Consider the following 6,298-nt stretch of genomic DNA (forward strand, 5'->3'; position numbering starts at 1 on the left):
GCCGCCGCCGCCGCCGCCGCCGCCCCCAGACCTCGCCGTTCCCGCCCCGTCCGACCGCCCCCCGAAAAGCCGCGCCGCCGCCGCCGCGGCCCCCCTCGCCCCGCTGAAGGGCCGGGGGGTTGGTGCTGCAGCACGGCACAAAACGCGCAAAGCAGCGAGCAAACGCTGAGCAGCCCCGCGCCGCTGCGCTCGTTAGCGAGCGGTATAAACGGGAGAGGGCTGCAGCGCACCGGGTCGCGGAGCTCTGGTAGTGAGGGCAGCAGTGCTCGCAACAGCGAGCTGCACCGCGGAAAGCCTTCCCATCACGGGCACCGAAACAAGCCAATTCTGCGTCGCAGCCCCGACTTGTGGGTGTTGCAATCCCGGGGCTCGCGGACGGGCTCGTCCTCCTGCGGCCGCATCGAGGGCGGAGAAAACGGGGAAAACTCTCTCGTTGGTACTGCAATTCTCGTTCCGTCCTTTCAGGAGACTTTCAAGCAACGGGACCTCAGGAACCTTTTTCCAACCGCCTTCTACATTTTATTAATTTATGTATCTGTGGGGCCCGTCCCCCTCTCCGCGGCCAGGACCCAGTCCCTTACACTCCGCGCCTCCCGGCGCGCCCGGAGGGGCCGCGGGGCTGAGGAGCGCGGGCCAACCCGCACTCCAGCGCGCAGCAGCGCTCGCCGGGGCCACAAAAACCATTTCCAGACGCCAATGAGACCCGTCAAAGTTTTGCACAGTGCTGTCTGCGGCCCAGAAGCACTCACGCATCTCTCACACAGGCGCGGAACTAAATCTTCTCCCTGGGCACACAGGGGCAAGATTTAACCCCTAATCCCGAGGCGACGGCGACAGAGCAAATGCGCGCATGTACCTGCCAAGGCTGCTCAGCCGGCATGCCTGCACCTCCGCGCCCGCGCTCCCCCGTCCCGCGGCTGCGCTGCCCGCTGACAGGCCCGCTTATAGCGCGGGGGCCGGCCTGGTGCAGGCCAAGGGAGCGCAGGAGGAACGAGGGATGGGGGTTATTTTCAGCGGATCTCATACGGGGGCAGTTYGCCCTCCCATGTGGCTCAGGATCTCCAGGGGCCGAGGAGCCTGTCCCCGACCCAGCCCCGCCATCGAGAGCCAGGGGAGCCCCGAGCCGGGCCGGCCCCCGCRCCGGCCTGCCCGGGACGCCCAGGTCCCGGTTGGGGATGCGGAGCCCGCGGGAGCCCCTCGCTGAAAATGCGTGCGCACGTTGCACCTGGAGCTCATAATCACTCTGCACAATCACGGGCATTTTGTAACGAAAAGTTACAAAAACTTGCCACAGAGGCGGCCCTCCAAACCCAAATCAGAGCGCCCAAACTTTTCTATATCCCCTTGCCCCCCCCCGCAAAGGTCCCTCTTACTCGCTGATGCTCTCTTCTGAGATACGTATCATCATCTCTTGCAATCTTATCGCTAAATTATACACATTACTTTCGCAGCCTGTTAGTAAAGAAGGTTAAATTAATTTACATTCTGCTCATTATCTGGTGTTTAAATGACGTGTTTTTATCCCTGAGATTTGGCAAAGAATCTCTTTCCTCAGACCCCACAGCGTTTCGATGGAGACAGTGCTCTTACATTTGTAGTGGATTTTAATCTGATAAGACTCTAATTTGCTTAAGTCTTTTAAATAGGGGGTTTAAAATGATTCTAGCCGTTTTCTTATTGAATTTCCTCTAATTCCCCCAAGATCATAAAGTATATGTGTAAAGTAAATATTTCCTCCCTTTGCACCGGCAGCAGATGACCTATAACTAAGTCAATATGAATCCAGCTCCATTCCGCACAATTTGTTTACTAATCACATCCCCGTTTCTTCTTAACCTCCCGCTCCTACCTGGTTCCGCACCCTTCCATCCCCCAGCCTCTCCCCGCGGCGGGATTCCGCGAGGACCGCCGCCTGCGCGGGCGCGGAGGGCGCCGGAGGGGACACGGCCCCCGCCAGCCCCGCCGGCCGGGATGCAACGAGCCTGCAAAGCCCCCTCGCTCTTTTAATAAGGTGAGCGGAGGCGGTGTGCGCGTCGGCCGGGGAAATACAGCCCGCCCTCAGCTTTCGTGCCTGAGCCCTTTTTTTTGCTGTTTTCGGTTTGGGTGTTTTTTTCGTGGGTTTTTTTTTTTTTTTTTTTGTTAGTTCGTTTAAGAAATGCCGGCTTCTTTCGCCGTGCCTCCAAACGAGCAGCCCCTCCCGGCTGTGAGGGCGGAAAGCGCTTCTCACGCGCTTATCCGCGCGCTCCCCGGCACTAGGGCGCTGCCCGCCCGCCCCGCGGGACCCGAGCCCCTGCTGCCAAACTCGCCGCTGCCCCGGCTTGTCCCGGGACACTTGCCGGGGGGGAGGTCCCCTGGCTGCCCCCCGCGGAGGGTGGCAGAGGAGGATTCCCCCGCCGGCCTGGCTCCCCCGACCCCCCCCGAAAAGCTGAGGACAGCCTCGTCCCGGGGCGGCGAAAGGGAGCCCCAAGAGAAAGGGTGCCGGCATTTCCTTACACGCCTTTGATTAAAACCCCAGCACCCCGGGCAGGGGGGGAGCTACCACGCAGCCTTAGTTGTCATGGTGACCATAAATCACATAAATCCAAAAATACCCACCTATAATCTGAAATGAAGCTTTTATTTCCCGAGCGAAATAATATTTTAAAAGCTGTCAACCGACCAAAAAACAACCTAATTGTAGTCACCCGAGTAATATATTAGCGGWAAAGGTTTCAATTAAAATGTCAAAAGTGCTTTTTTAATTTTCTGCTGGAAGCTCCCGTCCCTTTTTGGGCCCGGGTCCCGGCAGGGAAGCGGCCCAGCGCGGCTCGCCGCGCACGGCTCCGCTCCACGCTTGCTGAGCGGGGCTGCCACCCCCAAACGCCCGTTTGGGGGCATCTGCCTGGCCGTGGCGCTCCGTCCGGCAGCGCTTACTGGGGAGGTGCCCCGGTGCGCTGGGGCCGAGGGCACCTGCCAGCTCCAAACACTGGCGATTTGGGGGCGACCCACCCCCTTTTTATTTTTATTTTTTTTTAKTTTTTCCGACAGGGTGTTTCCGCCCTTGCGGCCCCGCCGCTGCGGTGGGCAGCAGGACGCGAGCGGGGCCGGGAGCGGAGCCGCGGGGAGCAGGGGGGGCTGCAAGCTCTACTGCTATTTATTTTCCCACTTTTGCCTTTATCTACTTATAGGATCATTGTTTCTAGACGTAATACTCTCCTAAATGGATAAATCGGTTCTTATGTAGAGTCTCCAGCTAGTCCTGTTGTCTTTTACCTTTGGCTTGTTGTCTTTCGCCTATCTCGGATTACCGGGTATTCTCCTAGATGAAGAGCCATTAATTACCCATTCAGTCAATATTAGGAAGACTACAGAGCTTTTTACATAGGATTAAGAAGACATCAGATTGTTCCATTAGTATATTCCTGCTCACGAATAAGCTTTCGTTATACATTTAGTTTTCCCTGGAGTGAGGCTAACAACTGCTGCATACGTTATTCTCAGACGGCGGGGGCGGGGGGCGGGAGGGGAATTATATCCCCGCAGCACAACAAATAACTTTTAATTTGCACTTCGCAGGGGCTACTGGAAGGGGAGAGTGACTTTCCCTGCCTTGCCCCAGCAGCGCCGGCACTTGGGTGCCCTTCCCGCCCCCGGCTCCTCCCCGGGGCCGGCCCGGGGACCAGGCGGGGCGCCGGGAGCGGCGGAGCGGCCCCGCCGCCGCGCCGGGCCGGGGCTCCGCCGCGGCCCCCCGGCCCCGGCCCCGGCCCCGGGGGCGGAGGCTGAGCCGCCCCCTCTCCGCGCCTAGGCGCCTCCAGAGGCACAGCCACCCGCGCCCCTCCACGCCGCACCTGTGAGCATCTAGCTGAATCAGCCTTTCGTTTTTTCCCCCCCCTTCCCTAAAAGTGATGTTAAGTTGCTGCATGTTCAGCCCCAAGAATGATTTTTTGGAAGCAGCTGAAACAATCAATTTGTGATGCTGAATGATGATATAAGGTGGTATGCGATTTCAACGCTTAATGTCGGGAGGCTGCCGTTTCAGCAATACCCAGGTTAGCGATTACAGAAAACGATTCCTTGGGTAGAATTCATGCAGCTCATAAATTGGATGCACACACACACACACTTTTTAAGCATCTTCCTATCCTGCAGAAAAGATTATTCGAATAACATCATCAGAAACCAGTACATGTGCGGTGTGGTTTTCGAAGCGTGTGCTTAAGTTTTCATAATTTTGTGGGACTGGTCATCCAGAAGCAATTTTTTCCGACTGTCTAGGTAAATATAACACCCGCTGAGCTGCATTTGACATTCTAGGCTGCAATAATATTTTCATACTTTCATATTTTCATTTCCTCGGCATGGCTACGGACCCGCTTCTTCTGAAATAACCCTCACTGTGCCTTGTTCCCGAAAGAGCTTCCTTGCAGGAACCCAAACATGCCTGTGTAGTCTGTAGGATCTCCTACTGAATTTCGTTTCCTCCTTTCACGTAAGTATTTGTTTGACTGTACACTCGCATTATTACTCTTATTGCTAATGCTACTAGTTAGCAATTATTCGCATTATGACTGCATATTGTATCTAGCTTGCAAAACTACTAACGCACTAGTAATTTCCAAAACGGCACTCCAACAGAACAGTATTTTAAATTATCATTGCTGTGTTTCCCTGCTTTCTAACGCAGCCTGCCCAAAGGACAAGACTCATTCGAAGTAAATCACATAAAACATGAAGTCCTGACATGCAGGCAATGCAAAATCAACGAGCACTACATGATTCAAAGCAAAGCAAAGGAAAAAAAACCGCCCAAACCTCATCTGAATCAAAAGAAAACATCCATGATTTCTGTTATTTGTAGTGAGTTGCCCATGCAGCTCAGGGCATTTCAAGACTTGTCATTATCTGTTGCGTATAGATACATATAAGGTCTGCACGTATGCATGGCATATCTGCATGAATATAATYACATCTGTGGGCAGTTCTCCACTTCGTAAACAGGAAGGTTTTAATGGCTAGGCAACCCAGCATTGCTTCACCTCAAACTTATATTTTAATTAATGACATTAAAAGTGTTTAGATAGCAATTTCCCCTTCAATCCGAAGGGTAAAAAACAGACTTACTGATATGGTAATGAGGCAGGAAATTTTACATGTACTACAATAATCCGGGTTCATAATTGATGGTTAAGAAAATAACCATTTGTTTTTTGGCAGAGGAAGTAAAAGTTACCATGTCAGGGAGCATATGTGGATATTACTTTTATAAATACTTAGTTGAATAAAGCTGGTGTGTAAGGGCTCATAAATTTATTATATCAGAAAGGTCCCCACTTTCCCATTAGATCGTGCTAAGGGCTTTGATTAAGACCACCTGTTCATCAGGAGGAAAAGTCAGGGGAGGGTAAAAAGGCCTTTCTTATTTTCAAACCATATATAAAGCAATGTCACCCTTCCTTTCCACATTATTTAACACTTATTACTGGTAGAGGGAAAAAGTGCCAGACCCTGGTAAAGCCTATTTGTGCACAATTTAATATCATGTATGTTTCCGGGATTAAAAATCATTGGCTCATAATACCTTTGCGTTTGGAATTACCCTGGATTTTGCTTTCTAACCTTCCTTTAGCCTAATCGTTTCTTCTTCTAGGGGTTTTGATGTCCAGCTATCAAATCATGCTTAAAGTCTCCAGAGGAGGGGGGAGGTGGAATTGGGAAGGGGACGTGGCTACTCCTGAAATCACTGGATGTTATTTGAGAAACAGCAAGCTGTTTGGCCAAATAGGGTTAATACAGTATTCTGACAAGGAAGTGTTTAACCACGAGACCAGGAATACGTACATTATTAATTCAGTCTAGTTTCCTGTATTATTAATTCAGGTTAATGTATTTTATTTAAACAAAATTACGTTTATCTTGGATTAAACAGTCTCTTGAAATACAGCGCGCTTGTTTTCTTCTTTGTAATATATTTGCATTGCTGTTTTTCTTTACCGCCCGTTGGGTTGGCCTCCCAGACCCCCCGAAACAGGAGCTCGGAGGACCGGCAGGAGCCGGCCTGCCGGGAGCAGGGTGCTTGCGGGGTGCTGCAGCCGGGGCGGGGGCAGCGGGGGCAGCGGGGGCGGTGGCGTGTTTATGGGGGCGCGTGTTTCGGGGGAGGAACCCCCAAGCCCGTGGTGGCAGCCGTGCGTTTCGCGGAGGACGTGCTGGGGCGGGTTTCAGTGCGAGCCTGCAGCCGCGGGGGCTGAGGGGGTGGCCCCGCGGGGCCGCGCAGGGCGCAACGCGCAAGTTGCGCGCAGGGGGGGCAGCCAGCCGCCCCCCC

The 6,298-nt window shown here is 53.4% G+C and overlaps 1 protein-coding gene across 1 annotated transcript in view; it reads right to left on the minus strand.

The window, feature by feature from the left end:
- PITX2 (paired like homeodomain 2) overlaps positions 1 to 6,298 on the minus strand; it is a 12,045-nt gene that overhangs the window by 5,225 nt on the left and 522 nt on the right. The window lies entirely within an intron of this gene.

The sequence above is a fragment of the Apteryx rowi genome, unplaced genomic scaffold, assembly GCF_003343035.1.
Source record: "Apteryx rowi isolate R43461 unplaced genomic scaffold, aptRow1 scaffold_582, whole genome shotgun sequence".
Classification (NCBI taxonomy): domain Eukaryota; kingdom Metazoa; phylum Chordata; class Aves; order Apterygiformes; family Apterygidae; genus Apteryx; species Apteryx rowi.